Raw genomic sequence first — 13,829 nt, 5'->3', positions numbered from 1 at the left:
GTGTAAAATACCTAATCAGGTTTTAAAAACCTAGCACAAAATATTATTTTGTAATATTAATAAATTTTTTGTCTTGAAATGATAATATTGGAATATGGTTAAATATATTATGAAACTATTTTCCCCGCTTCTTTTTTAGTATGGCTACTAGGAAATTTAAAATTTTGTATGTGGTTCCCATTTTGCTTATGTTGGACAACACTGATGTGTAGTGATCAAATGACTCAAGTGAACAAATGATGATAGGATGTTTTTAAAAATTATGTTACTGTGAATTTCTTAGGTAAGAGAGTATAATACATCAAATATTGCTTAAAACATAAGATTGAAATCTAAAAGCAGTATTTTCTACTCTTAAATAGACTCCTCAAGACAGAAAGCAGAGATGTTTCAGATAGTAAAATTTTCTTAATTTAATGTCATGAAAGGAAGCAGAAAAAATGTGTACTGTATATGCTAATTCTCAGCAAGATTTAAAGATAGGATCAGAGGTTACAAATAGGAAAATAACATTTAGAAAGTAAACAAATGGTTTTCAGACTTGTGGTCTTAGGACATTTTACATTCTTAAGCCCTTTGTCATACTTAATTTTCATCTTTGGATTATATTTATCAAAATTTATTAGAAATTAAACTAGGAACTTTTCAAAATACTTAAAAATAAGTATCTGTTAAACTTAAAAATAAGTTAACAGAAATGCCATTTTCTAATGAAAATAAGGGAATTTTCTAGAGCAAAAAAGAATAGTATTTTTTACATTTTTGCTGATCTCTTTAATGATTATAATAATAGAATATGCTTCTGCATTCAGGGTATTGAAATGTGAAGTATAAGATTCAGTTTCATACAGATATATAATTGGAAAGGAGAGAGGAGTATATATGATTAATATTTTCGTATGCAAGGTCTTTTCTTTGATATTATGTCAAAATTCAGTAAGTGTTAAATTTGTATAGATTGGTTACAGTGTTGACACTGTGACTGTGTTGGTGAACTTTTCTTTTTCTGTTACTTTAAAATCTATTGCTAGGGTGGGCATTTGGCTTAGTGGTTAAGGAGCCTGCATCTCACATTGGAGTACTTGGGTTGGACGCCCAGCTCTGTCCCTCGGCTCCTGACTACAGCTTCCTGCTGAGTGCAGACCCTGGAAGGCAGCCGTGATGACTCAAGTAATTGAACCCCTGCCACCCATGTGGGAGACCAGGGTTGAGTTCCTGACTCTGGGTTCCTGCATGGCCCAGTTTTGGTTGTTGTGCACATTTAGGAAGCGAGCTAGCAGATGGGAACTCTGTTGCTGGACTCTTTCTCTTTCATAGAAATAAATAATAACGTAGTTGTTAAAAAAAAATCTCTTGGGTTTTCGGGCACTTGGAATGGATGTTTTTCCATGCAGACCATTTGGAAATACTGGTTCTCTGCATTGAGCAGATTTTTCTAATATCATTTGATATTTCAGTATTCAGTAAAGTTCCTTCAATATTCATATTGATTCATTCGGTATTCAGTAAAAGCACACATTCACAAACACAAGCATTTATTAACATACTATGGTATGAATAGAAAAGTATATAAAGATTGTTAAGAAGTCTCCTCATAGTAATGAACATAGTAAGATTTCCTAAACCCCAAATTTTGCTCAGAAGCTCTAATTTTATTATTGGCAACAAATACTTTTCCTGTTCTACTTGAAGTAAAATGTTCTCATTTTATTTATTTGAAAGAGTTACAGAGAGAGGTAGAGACAGAGAGAGGTCTTCCATCCACTGGTTCACTCCCCAGATGGCCGCAATGGCCAGAGCTGTGCCAATCTGAAGCCAGGAGCCTGGAGCTTCCTCCAGATCTTGGGCCATCTTCTACTGCTTTCCCAGGCCATAGCAGAGAGCTGGATTGGAACAGGAGCAGAGACTAGAAATGGCACCCAAATGGGATGCCAGCACTTCAGGCCAGGGCTTTAACCCACTGGGCCACAGCCCGGCGCCTATCACGTCTTAATAATAGATTATTTTCACATCCTTGACCTCTGTAAATTGTGGGGAGCAACTGAAACTAGACTAAGTTATTGGAATTAAGGCTTATTCTATGCATCCGATCTCCCACAATATGGCGCTGAGAGAGAGACCAAACAACTTCTACACAGCTGCCTCATCAGTTTGACTAAGCTGCAGGAGCTGATCCTGCTCCTGATTGGAGGAGAGCAGCGTGCTCGGCATGTGGGTAGCAGAGTTGGGATTGGTGGAAGAGGACTATAGAGGAGGAGAGAGACAACATGCACCAGGAACATCTGAGGGAACACCTGAGGAACATCTGAGCAGCCCCCGAGAGCGGAAGCAGGGAAAGCGGCGGGGGGGGGTGGGGGGTGGGGTGCCGCCCCTCCACAGAGGTGGAGGGGCCAGCAGCTAACCCGGGACTGCGTGGTTCCTCCGCAAGTAAGGGAACGGCAGCTAACCAGGGAAGGGCCAAGCAGACAAAAGAACAGCGCGGGGTCTAGTGTCGTTCCTCTGCGAATGGGGGAGCGACAATAAATGGAACCACATTCTTGGGTATTCTTTCCTGACTGCTTTTCCTCTGCTTTTGTATATATGAAAGAAAACAACATTGGCTTGTATTGCTGTTTCATTCATTGTAACTGTTCAAAATTTTTCTTTGTGGATATCCAAATATATAATTTATTCATTTTAGCATATATTTTCCATTTTTCTACTTTGGAAGTGCCAGTGTTAAACTGACATTTTAAAAACTTTTACCTGGTAGTCCTCGTGTAACCTTTTTATGCCTGTAATCATAGTAGATTCAATTTGTAACCTGCTGTTTTTAAAATTAATATTGCCCTAAGCATTTTACTTTTGAGTCCATGTATTTAAATACTACATGTATTTCCCAACTATAACTATACCACATGTTGCTTAATCATTACCTAATCATAAATATCACCATTAAAATTATCCCATATGTGTACTTTTCGTCCTTATCTTGGATTTTTGACTTTGTATAAAAGTGCTTTACAGGCCGGTGCTGCGGTTCAATAGGCTAATCCTCCACCTGCGGCACCGGCACCCGGGGGTTCTAGTCCCGGTCGGGGAGCTGGATTCTGTCCCGGTTGGGTTGCTCCTCTTCCAGGCCAGCTCTCTGCTGTGGCCTCGGAAGGCAGTAGAGGATGGCCCAAGTGCTTGGGCCCTGCACCCACTTGGGAGACCAGGAGAAGCACCTGGCTTCTGGCTTCAGATCAGCCCGGTGTGCCGGCCGCAGCACGCTGGCCGCAGCAGCCATTGAGGGGGTGAACCAACGGAAAAGGAAGATCTTTCTCTCTGTCTCTCTCTCTCACTGTCCACTCTGCCTGTCAAAAAAAAAAAAAAAAGTGCTTTACAAATTATTATAGCAATTTGCTGTCACCACTTATACTATAATGATAACTAATATAGAGTAAATATATGTGTGAAAATGTTAGTGACTACAAGGCATCCTTTAGCTTGTGGTGTTGCCAAATAATGAGCTCTAGCAAACTATACAGCCAGCTTCTATAACTTGTAGAAATTTAGGAAGGCGTGAAGACCTCTTTTCATTTGTTCTATTTCAGTCCAAGCTGTTGCTGCTTATTCTGTTGTTATTCTCTTCAAAACATTGTAGATATTGTTATTTAAAAAATATTTATTTATTTATTTGAAAGGCAGAGTTACAAAGAGAGAGGGAGAGACAGAGAAATCTTCAATCTGCTCGTTCCTTCTTCAAATGGCCACAACTGCTAGGTCTGGGTCCAAATATCTTGGAGATAAACCTTTTCTATTTTTAATTTCAATTTAGACCCAAGATGAAGGATGAGTTAAGTCTTATTCTTTAATTAGTCCTTTGTTTAGTAAAACATAACCTTCACTTGATCTTTATAGATCCTTCGAACAATACTAATACTATTTGATATTTCTAATACTCTTTCAATTTCTAATACTTTTTGATATCTTATAGTCTACCCCAGTGAAATTTCTTCTGTGCTTTAAAGATACCTGGAATGAACTGAAAGTAAACAAATAGAAAAGATACATACATTTATTGCATGCACAGAGGGAATCATAAAGTGTAATTACCCACTAGCCCAACATGATTCAGAAGTTAATATATTCCTTTTCTGTGGAGAATGAGGAGAAGGGAAATGTAGACAATTTTGAGGAGTCTTATACAATTACTAGGAGAATGAATGGTCCCAGAGACAGAAATTTGCTGTATAGTGATTCTATTTAGCATTGAAATGAGTCCAAGAGACAGACCTTTTTTTAAGATAAAGCTGGAACAAAGTCTACCCAAGTGTGGTTACCTTATTCAGTAGTATTCTCTGCCATAAGATTTCAAAGGGAGTGGAGGTAGAGGAGGAAGGCAGTTGTGTTCTCTTATACAGGTGTCATCTTAAGGATATATTAGACTAAAATCTTCTTACACCATCTGCTGACTTTGAAAGACTTATTTTAAAATAGTCAGCAAGCCAGGTGCCACATTTTGGGGTAAAATCTTACTGTGCTCCTTCAGTCATCTCATGCATTCATCTGTAGATTCTGCTTTCCTGATAATGCCTTGGATGTGATCTTTTCAGGAAGTCTTTTTTAATTAAGATTTATGAGAAAAAGATATCTTCCATCTACTGATTCATTCCCCAAATGACTGCCATAGCTAGGATTGGGCAAGGCCTAAAGCAGGAACTCCTGTTTCCCACATGGTGGCAAAGACTCTGTTACTTGGGCCATCATCCACTGCTTTCCCAGGCATATTAGCAGGAAGCTGGATCAGAAGTAGAGCAGCCAAGACTTGAACAGTCACTCTGTTGTGGGATACCAGTGTGTTACAAGTGGCAGCTTAACCCACTAAGTCACAACTCTGGCCCCAAGAAGTCATTTCTGATTTTAAACATCTTAGCCATTTAGAGAAGTATCATCAAAACCAGCAAGTTTATATTTCTTTTCTATTTTATATATATATATATATATTTGGTTCATTCCTTCTGTAGCTTCATCATTTCTTGTTCAACTTTTAATGGATCAATGCCTTCATATATTGGAGGGGAGTATCCATGTTTATTTTAAGGCATGTATTAGGTATTTAAACTGAGCTTCATCTGATGTGAATTCCTGTTTTTAATTTTAAGAAGTTCATTTTTTTTTTTCAAATTTTAGTTTAGAAATTGAATCAGAGATGTTTTTATTTGTTTTCTTTTTGGTTTTGGCACTTCTTCCTTTTCTAGATCCTGCATAGTTGTTTCTCACTTTGCCTCCTGCAAAGTATACCAGAGCCAGGTCTTTTTTGTTTGTTTGTTTGTTTGTTTTTTTCCCTTTCCCCAAAGAAACCTTTTATTTAAGGAATACAAACTTCATGCATTTCATAAGTACAACTTTAGGAATATGGTGATTCTTCCCACCATACCCAACTTCCCACACATACTCCCACTTCTCTTTCTCCCCCCCCTCCCATTCTCATTCCCATTCTCCACTAAGATCCATTTTCAATTAACTTTATACACAGAAGATCCACTCTATACTAAGTACAGTTCAAAAATTTGCACACACACAAACACACACACATAAAACTGTTCCTCAACAGTCAAGACAAGGACCGTTCAAAGCCATTGCATCTCAAAGTTAATTTCACTTTTTTTAGAAATTTAATTAACTTTAAAGAAACAGCCAAGAATGATACATCTTTTGCAAGCACTTAGTCATAACTATAACTCATGGGACATAAGAATATCCTCCACTTAATACGAAAAAAGTCCTTGTGAATGAATTTTATCATTAAGGAAGTACCTAAGAAAACAAGCAATGGACTTGGACACTTTGGCATAACTAAAACTTATGAGACATAAGAATATCTTCCACTTAATACACTAAAATGAAATAAATCTTTGAGAAAAAGTTTACTGTTAACTCTCACAATGCAACTCTTTGAGAACAGAGTTCCTGCATGGAAAGTTAGTACACAGTGACTCCTGTTGTTAATCTAACAATTAACACTCATGTGTGACATCAGTGATCACCCAAGGCTCTTGACATGAGCTGCTTAGGCTATGGAAGCCTTTTGAATCCACAGACTCCATCAGTATTTAGACAAGGCCATAAGCAAAGTAGAAGTTTTCTCCTCCCTTCAGAGTTTAAAAGTACCTCCTTCTTTGGTGACCATTTTTTTCCTCTGTGGTCTCACCTACCAAGGTCCTTGATGTAGGACATTTTTTGCCACAGTGTCTTGGCTTTCCATGCCTGAAATAGAGCCAGGTCTTAATGAGTTTCATGGTTGTCTATTTTGATCTGGTCACGATAAAGCAGAAAGTATGGCTCCAGTCTCCTTCAGAAGGGTATTGTCTGACAGATACATACTTTGAAATTTGATGTCAGAGCAAGTACTATACAGAGTCGAGAGGGCAAGAGGGTTTTTTTTATCATTAGTAGAGTATTAGTTTACAAATAAAATGCCAAAAAGTATCATTAAATTTATTAAAAATTCAGGGGTAAAAAAATAAATGAGTGTAATACCATGGTCTGCAACAGCTGTAACTTCAGATAGTCAACATTTAATTTTTTTTGATTTATTTATTTATTTGAAAGAGTTACACAGAGAGAGAAAGAAAGGCAGAGAGAGCGAGAGAGGTCTTCCATCCACTGGTTCACTCCCCAAGTGGTTGCAATGGCCAGAGCTGTGCTGATCAGGAACCAGGAGCCAGGAGCTTCTTCCAGGTCTCCCATGTGGGTGCAGGGGCCCAACATCTTGGGCCATCTTCTTACTGATTTCCCAGGCAATAGCAGAGAGCTAGATCAGAAGAGGGGCAACTGGGACTTGAACCAGTACCCGTATGGGATGCCAGCACTACATTTTCTGATGGCTAGTGATCCCAAACACTTTTTCGTGTGTCAGTTGGCCACTTGGATTTCCTCTTATGAAAAATATCTGTGTAAGTCCTTTGCACTTTTTTTTAAGTTTTTAAGCTTTTTATTCAGTGAGAAATGCATAGGAGAGTGAGGGCCCTATCTAAAAGAGAGGGAAATCTGGATTCATACCGAGTACTAGGAGCCAGCCATGTGGAGGAGCATGCAGGCTGGAAAGCATGGAGCAGATAGCCTGAAGGGCACATGCCCTGGAGGCACAGGGGAGCAAGGGTGCGTAACGGCAATTGGCAAAAAAAAAGGGGGCTGGGCCCACCATGTCCAAGGCCTTTAATCCACTTCCAAAGGGGAGTGGTTAATTAGCCTGATTGGCCAGTGAGCACACAGTTGTGTGATCAGGTAGGAAAATGAGGTCACACAGGGGCATGGTGAAGGCATGGTCTTCCAGCTCACAAACCTGTTCAATTTTATCCTACATGCCTGTCTACAACATTTCCCCCTCAGAGACTCCATTCCCTTAATCTTAAGTGATGTTGAAGGGTGTAGAATTATCATATCTTCTAAAGCTGCTTCGTGCTTATGAGGGGCATAATGCAGGCCCTGACTGTCTCGGATCTGGAAGTCTCTGTCTCTGTTATCTAAAAATTCATTTTGTGAGCTGGAGCAGTCTCAGTTACCACCAGTGTCTGTGTCCCTGTATGGTTGGTTATTCCCAGAAGTCAAGTTCTGAAACATATAAATTTGTTAATTAGCATAAGTAAAACTTGAACAAAACCAATTGTAAGTGGAATGTCCCTTAAGATGAAAAGAATATGCGGCCATTGGAGGGTGAACCAATGGCAAAAGGAAGACCTTTCTCTCTGTCTCTCTCTCTCACTGTCCACTCTGTCATATATATATATATATATATATATATATATGTATGTATCTTGCAGAATCCCAGTTAGTGGGTGGTGATTGGCTACCCTTATGTGGATTATAAACCCTTTTTATTAGGAATTTTTATTGCCAATAGCAGTTCCCAGAGAGAATCAAAAGAGGCAGCTATAGCGTGACTGCCTCAAGGTGCAGCAGTCTTGATGTTACAAAGGCAAAGACTTTACTTACCCTTTTTGTTTTGAAGAGTTACATAAAGTCTCTGGCTTACAGGAATAGTCAGGCTTTGCCCATTTCTTAATGCTGTTTGTGTTGTTTTGTTGCTGTGGAGTTTCTTGATCTCTTTATATATTTGGTTATTAATCCTTTATCAGTTGGATAGTTTGAAAATAATTTCTCCCATTCTGTCAGTTACCTCTTTACTTTCCTGAGTGCTTCTTTTGCAGTACAGAAGCTTTTCAGTAAGATGTAATCTCATTTGTTAATTTTGGCTTTTATTGCCTGTTCCTCTTAGGTCTTTGCCAAGAATTCTTTGCCTGTGCCAATGTCTTGCAGGGTTTCCCCAATGTTTTCTAATAACTTGATGGTTTCAGATCATAAATTTAGGTCTTTAATCCATTTTGAATGGGTTTTTGTATTAGGAGTAAGGTAGGGTTCCTGCTTCATATTCTGCATGGAATCCAGTTTTCCCAGCACCATTTGTTGAAGAGACTGTCCTTGCCCCAGGGATTGGTTTTAGTGCTTTGGTGAAATATAAGTTGGTTGTAGATCCTTGGACTTATTTCTGGTGTTTCTATTCTGTTCCATTGGTCTGTCCATCTATTTTTGTACCAGGCCACACTGTTTTGATTATAACTGCCTGGTAGTATGTCTTTCAATCTGGTAAAGTGATGCCTCTGGCTTTGTTTTTGTTGTATAAGGTTGCTTTAGTTATTCAAGGTCTCTTGTGTTTCTGTATGAATTTCAGCATCATTTTTTCTAGATCTGTGAAGAATGTTTTGTTATTTTGATTAGTATTGTATTGAATCTGTAGATTGCTTTCAGAAGAATGGACATTTTGATGATATTGGTTTTTCCAATCCATAAACATGGAAAGTTTTTCCATTTTCTTGTATCTTCTATTTCTTTAATATTTTATAATTCTCATCATAGAGATCTTTGACATCCTTGGTTAAATTCATTTCAAGGTATTTGATTTTTTTTGTAGCTATTGTAAATGGGATTGATCTTAGAACTTCTTTCTCAGCCATGGCATTGTTTGTGTATACAAAGGCTGTTGGTTTTTGTGTTGATTTTATATCCTGCTACTTTACCAAACTCTTCTAGGAGTTCCAATAGTCTCTTGGTGGAGTCTTTTCAATCCCCTATATATAGAGTTATGTCATTTGCAAGTAGGGATGGTTTAACTTCCCCATTCCCAAGTTGAATCTCTTTGATTTCTTTTTCTCGTCTAAGGGCTCTAGCTAAAACTTCCAGGACTATATTGAATAGCAATGGCGAGAGCGGTGCGTTATTTGGCGTTTGTGGAGATACTTGTTTGTTTGTTCATTGTTTTTTCACTGTGGCGGCTTTTATCTTTGTACCTTTGCCTCTGTAGATTAGTGGAGTGTCTGCTTTCAGTGAATACTTAGAGGCATGTGGTGGGTTGGAACAAGGAGCTCTGTTCATTTCTTCAGGGTATAGGGCATGTCTGAGGTGACACACCCAGGTTTGGCATGGTAAATCTCCTCTTTTTTTTTTTTTTTTTTAACATCAGAGAGGAGGTTTGTTCTTGTCTGTTGTAGACTAAGCTGTGCTTCTTTCCTCAAAGGAGACCACTGCCTGGGCAGTAGCCCCAGTAGGTATATTATTTGTCCACTCTGCCAGAAGGACCACACAAAGGATTTGTGCAGGCCTCAGTATAAGCTGATTCCCTACCAGTGTCCCTCACCAGGTAGCCAGGGAGACCTGAGAATGTAGAGCCTTCCAAAGTGACAGCCCAAGTCCCAGCCACACCCTGAGTCCTCCTACACAGCTTCATATGGTTTCTGAAGCTATCCAATCACAGCCTGTTGCCAGACAGGCTCCGTTGTCATGTGGTTTCTGAAGCCATCTAATCACAGCCTGTTGCCAGGCAGTTTCCGTTGCCAGTGGCCATTTTGGCATGGCCTTCTCATTCCACCACAATTTTTGTCATGAAACAATGTTGTATATTATCAAACACTTTCTCTACATCTGAGATAATCATGGTTTTTATTCTTCAGTTTGTTGTTGTAATCTATCACAGTTTTTGATTTGCACATGTTGAACCATCCCTGCATATCAGAAATAAATCCCACTTCATCCTGGTGAATGATCTTTTTTGATGTATTGTTGGATTCAATTAGCTAGTATTTTGTTGAAGATATTTTTATCTATGTCCACCAGGAATATTTGTCTCTAGTTCCTTCTCTTTGTTGTAATTTTTCTGGTTTTGTAATTAAGTTGATGCTGACCTCATAGAAGGAGTTTGGGAGGATGCCCTCCCTTTCAATTGTTTTGAGTAGTTTGAGAAGAATATGAATTTGTTGTTCTTTTTCTTCCTCTTCCTTCTCTTCTTTCCTTCCTTCCTCTCTTCACCCTTGCTTCCTTCCTTGCGTTTGAAAGTCAGAATTATGGAGAGAGAGGGAGAGACAGAGAGAGAGGTCTTCCATCTGCTGGTTCACTACCTAAATAGCTGCAATGGCAAGGGCTTAACAGGTCAAAGCTAGTCATCATGAACTTCATCCAGGTCTCCTCTATGGATACAGGTGGTCATTCACTGGGGCCATCTTCTGCTGCTTTCCAAGGTGCATTAGCAGGGGACTGGATCAGAAGTGGAGCAGCTGGAACACAAACCGGCACCCCTATCGGGTAACAGCGGTGCAGACAGCAGCTTAACTTGCTACACCACAGCACTAGCCCCAAATTAGTTCTTCCTTAAATGTTTCTTAAAATTCAGCAGTGAAGCCATCTGGTTCTAGGCTTTTCTTTGTTGGGAAGGTCTTTTTTACTGATTCAACCTCTGTCTTGATTATTTTCCAACTTTTATCCTATGTCATGTCCCAGTTTTGGTAGATTGTGTCCAGAAATCTATCTATTTCTTCTAGTTTTCCAATTTTTTGGGAAATAGCTGTTTATAGTAACTTGTGAACTTTTTTTTGATTTCTGTGGTATCTAACATCTCTATTTTCATCTCTGCTTTTATTAATTTGGGTGCTCCCTTCCCCTTTTGTTTTTTTGGTTACTTGGGCCAATATGGTATCAGTTCTATTTAGTTACCATTTTACTAATCTTTTGTATTTTTTTTGGTCTCAATTTTGTTCTCTAATTTTAGTTTTTTCTTTCCTCCTACTAATTTTGGGTTTGTTTCCTTCTTGTTTTTCTGGGTCCTTGATGTGCATTGATCATTTATTTGATGTCTTTCAATTTTTTGGCTGTAGGTACTAATTGCTATAAACTTTCCTTTTAGCACTGCTTTTGCTCGATCCCATAGGTTTTGATATGTTGTATTGTCATCTTCATTCATTTCCAGGAACTTTTTATTTGCCTTTTGATTTCTTATATGACCGACCCACAGTTCATTCAGAAGAATATTGTTCATTCTCCATGTGTTTGCATATTTTCTAGAGATTCTTTAGTTGTTAATTTCCAGCTTCATTCAGTTGTGATGAGAAAAGATACATAGTATGATTTCAGCTTTTAAAAAACTTTCTGTGTCTTTGGAATATTCCTGAAATACTGACAAGTGTTATAAATAAAAATCAGAAGATGTCAATTTCTTTCATTATGAAACGTTTTTTATCTTCTATATAGTAGCTACTACAAATCAGAGAAAACATGATATTTGTCTTTTTGGGACTAGTTTCTCTAAGCATGATAGTCTCCAGTTGCATCCATTGTGTTGCAAAAGATAGGGTTTTGTTTTTTTTAATGACTGAGTAGAAAAAAGAGTGTGTATATAGACCATATTTTCTTTATCTAGTCAATGGTTGATGGACATCTGGGTTGATTCTATATCTTAGATGATGTGACTTGAGCTGCAGTAAACATAGAGGTACAGAAAACTTTCCTACGCCGATTTCATTTCCTCTGTGTAAATTCCCAGGCGTGGAATGGTGGCTGGGTCATATGATAGGTCTGTTTTCAGATTTCTGAGGAGTCTCCATCCTGTCTTCCATAATTGTACTAGTTTACATCCCCACCCAACAGTATGTTAGGGTATCTTTTTTCCCATGTCCTCTGCAGCATTTATTGTTTTTGATTTTTGGATAGCCATTGTCACTGGGGTGAGGCAAAACCTCTTTATGGTTTTTATTCACATTTCCCTGATGACTAGTGATCTTGAGCATTTTTTCATGTGTTGGCCTTTTGTTTTTCAACCTTTGAAGATGCCTGCTTATGTCCTTTGCCTATTATTTTACATTGCTTAGCTAAGATCCAGTAATTTCTTCTAATACGTTGTTAAGGTAAAGTGATTAATGATGTATGTAGCTAAATTAATGGGTATTCAAACAAAATACAGCTCAGAATTTTATGACTGCTTTTCTGTTGTTTTCCAACATGAGTTTTAGACACAAAATGAATATACAACTTGTGTAATTTGAATGATAAAACTAGAATATAGATTTATTTTACAGCATGTGGGTCATCATCCCTGAAAAAGTGTCTATCCAGAGACACAATCCAATCAGTGCTTAGTTGTTACTATAAATGTGTTTCAGGCAGAGCACACAGTGCCCTAAATAGGAATATGGGTTTGCAAACATCTGAATTCAAATTTCAGCTGGCACCTATTAACTTAACAAAGCTGTCAGTTTCTCAAGTTTGAGTTCCTTTTTCTGAAAAGTGGGTCAAAAATATGAAATGAGATAGTAAATATATCAGCTCCATTTTCATGCATAGTTGGAACAGAGTAAATAAAAAATTTATTCCACTTGCAGAATATGAATTTGGACCAGGTTTCAGTCTGGTATTTAAACACAAGTACTTCATTTCTTAAACAAAAATTTTAATATTTTTCATTTTAATTTTGTGGTAGCTGTAGTTTAAATATTTCTTAAAAGTCTTCACTTGGACATTTAATCTTCAGATGTCATTAATTGCTAAGCATTCTACGAAGAGAATAAGAAGATAATCAACTGGCCAATTGAAATGCATGTATCATTTTCTTCAGAGAATATTTTACTCTAATCATAGCCCTCATTGGTACTTCAGAGGTAAATATAACCTTTTCTATTACAAATATGAAAATAGAAGAAATATGGAATTATATTTTGTTGACCAAAAGGTTTATGGATTTAAGAGGCTTTAAGAAATTTATTTGAACAAGGACTGGGTTTCCCAAATACATAAATTGTCGAATTTTCTCACTTAAGTGCCAAACATATTTAAAGCTTCATTCAACCACTTGTAACATAACCAAAATTTATTATCTTCTCAACATCTTAAACAGAGAATTCTGAATTAAAGTACCATTTTATTGAAGTTTATTGAAGTTTGAATATCTTAAACATGTTGTGTATTTCTACAGTTATAACCTTAAAGGCATTTAACTTAAATGGAACTCTCCCCTACAATAGTACCCTCGGCCTACTCCATTTAAAAAAATTTCTTTGCTATTTGGGCATGTTTTATTTTTTTCTTTCTGCTGTTAATAAGCTGTTGGCTACAGCTTTTTTTTTTTTTTTTGACTGTGTTTCTGCCAAAGTGGCCACCTTTTCTTTCTTATTTGCAGTCCCATTTTGCTGTTGTCTATCAGGTTGTAAGATATTCACAGTCAAAATAAATGGCTTTTTGGTGAAATAGCAGATTTGTGGCACTTATTCTTGACTCAGGAACCTTTTCAACATCCTGTTCCTATTTCTTCCTGGTAATGGCCCATTCACGATGACTGATGTCTCTGTTTCTATAGGATCATACAAAAGTATACTTTAATTGGGCTTTTTAGCTATCACACCTGAACAAAGCTAATTATTTTAGCTACTTTGTAGTTTTATTTTTGATCTGCATTCCTTTTGGGCAAAATCCTGTTATCTACACTCTGAGAGGTTACTGGGAACAAAGAAAACCTTTGATTGTCTCAAGTGATGAGTGTGAGTATA

The 13,829-nt window shown here is 37.6% G+C and overlaps 1 protein-coding gene across 3 annotated transcripts in view; it reads left to right on the top strand.

Annotated features, from left to right (window-relative positions):
* The window catches only part of NUDCD1 (NudC domain containing 1), an 87,617-nt gene that overhangs the window by 61,876 nt on the left and 11,912 nt on the right, over positions 1-13,829 (top strand). Inside the window, exon 9 of one of the 3 annotated variants that reach the window (XR_016235885.1) lies at positions 12,818-12,944. The exons of the other annotated variants lie outside the window; for them this stretch is intronic. The gene's annotated coding sequence lies outside the window, so the exon portion shown is untranslated. The remainder of the gene's footprint in view (positions 1-12,817; positions 12,945-13,829) is intronic. 3 annotated transcript variants of the gene reach the window in all.

This window comes from Oryctolagus cuniculus, chromosome 6, assembly GCF_051225735.1.
Source record: "Oryctolagus cuniculus isolate XC-2025 breed Fujian yellow rabbit chromosome 6, ASM5122573v1, whole genome shotgun sequence".
NCBI classification, from domain to species: Eukaryota; Metazoa; Chordata; class Mammalia; order Lagomorpha; family Leporidae; genus Oryctolagus; species Oryctolagus cuniculus.
This window is presented reverse-complemented; position numbering and strand designations above follow the sequence as displayed.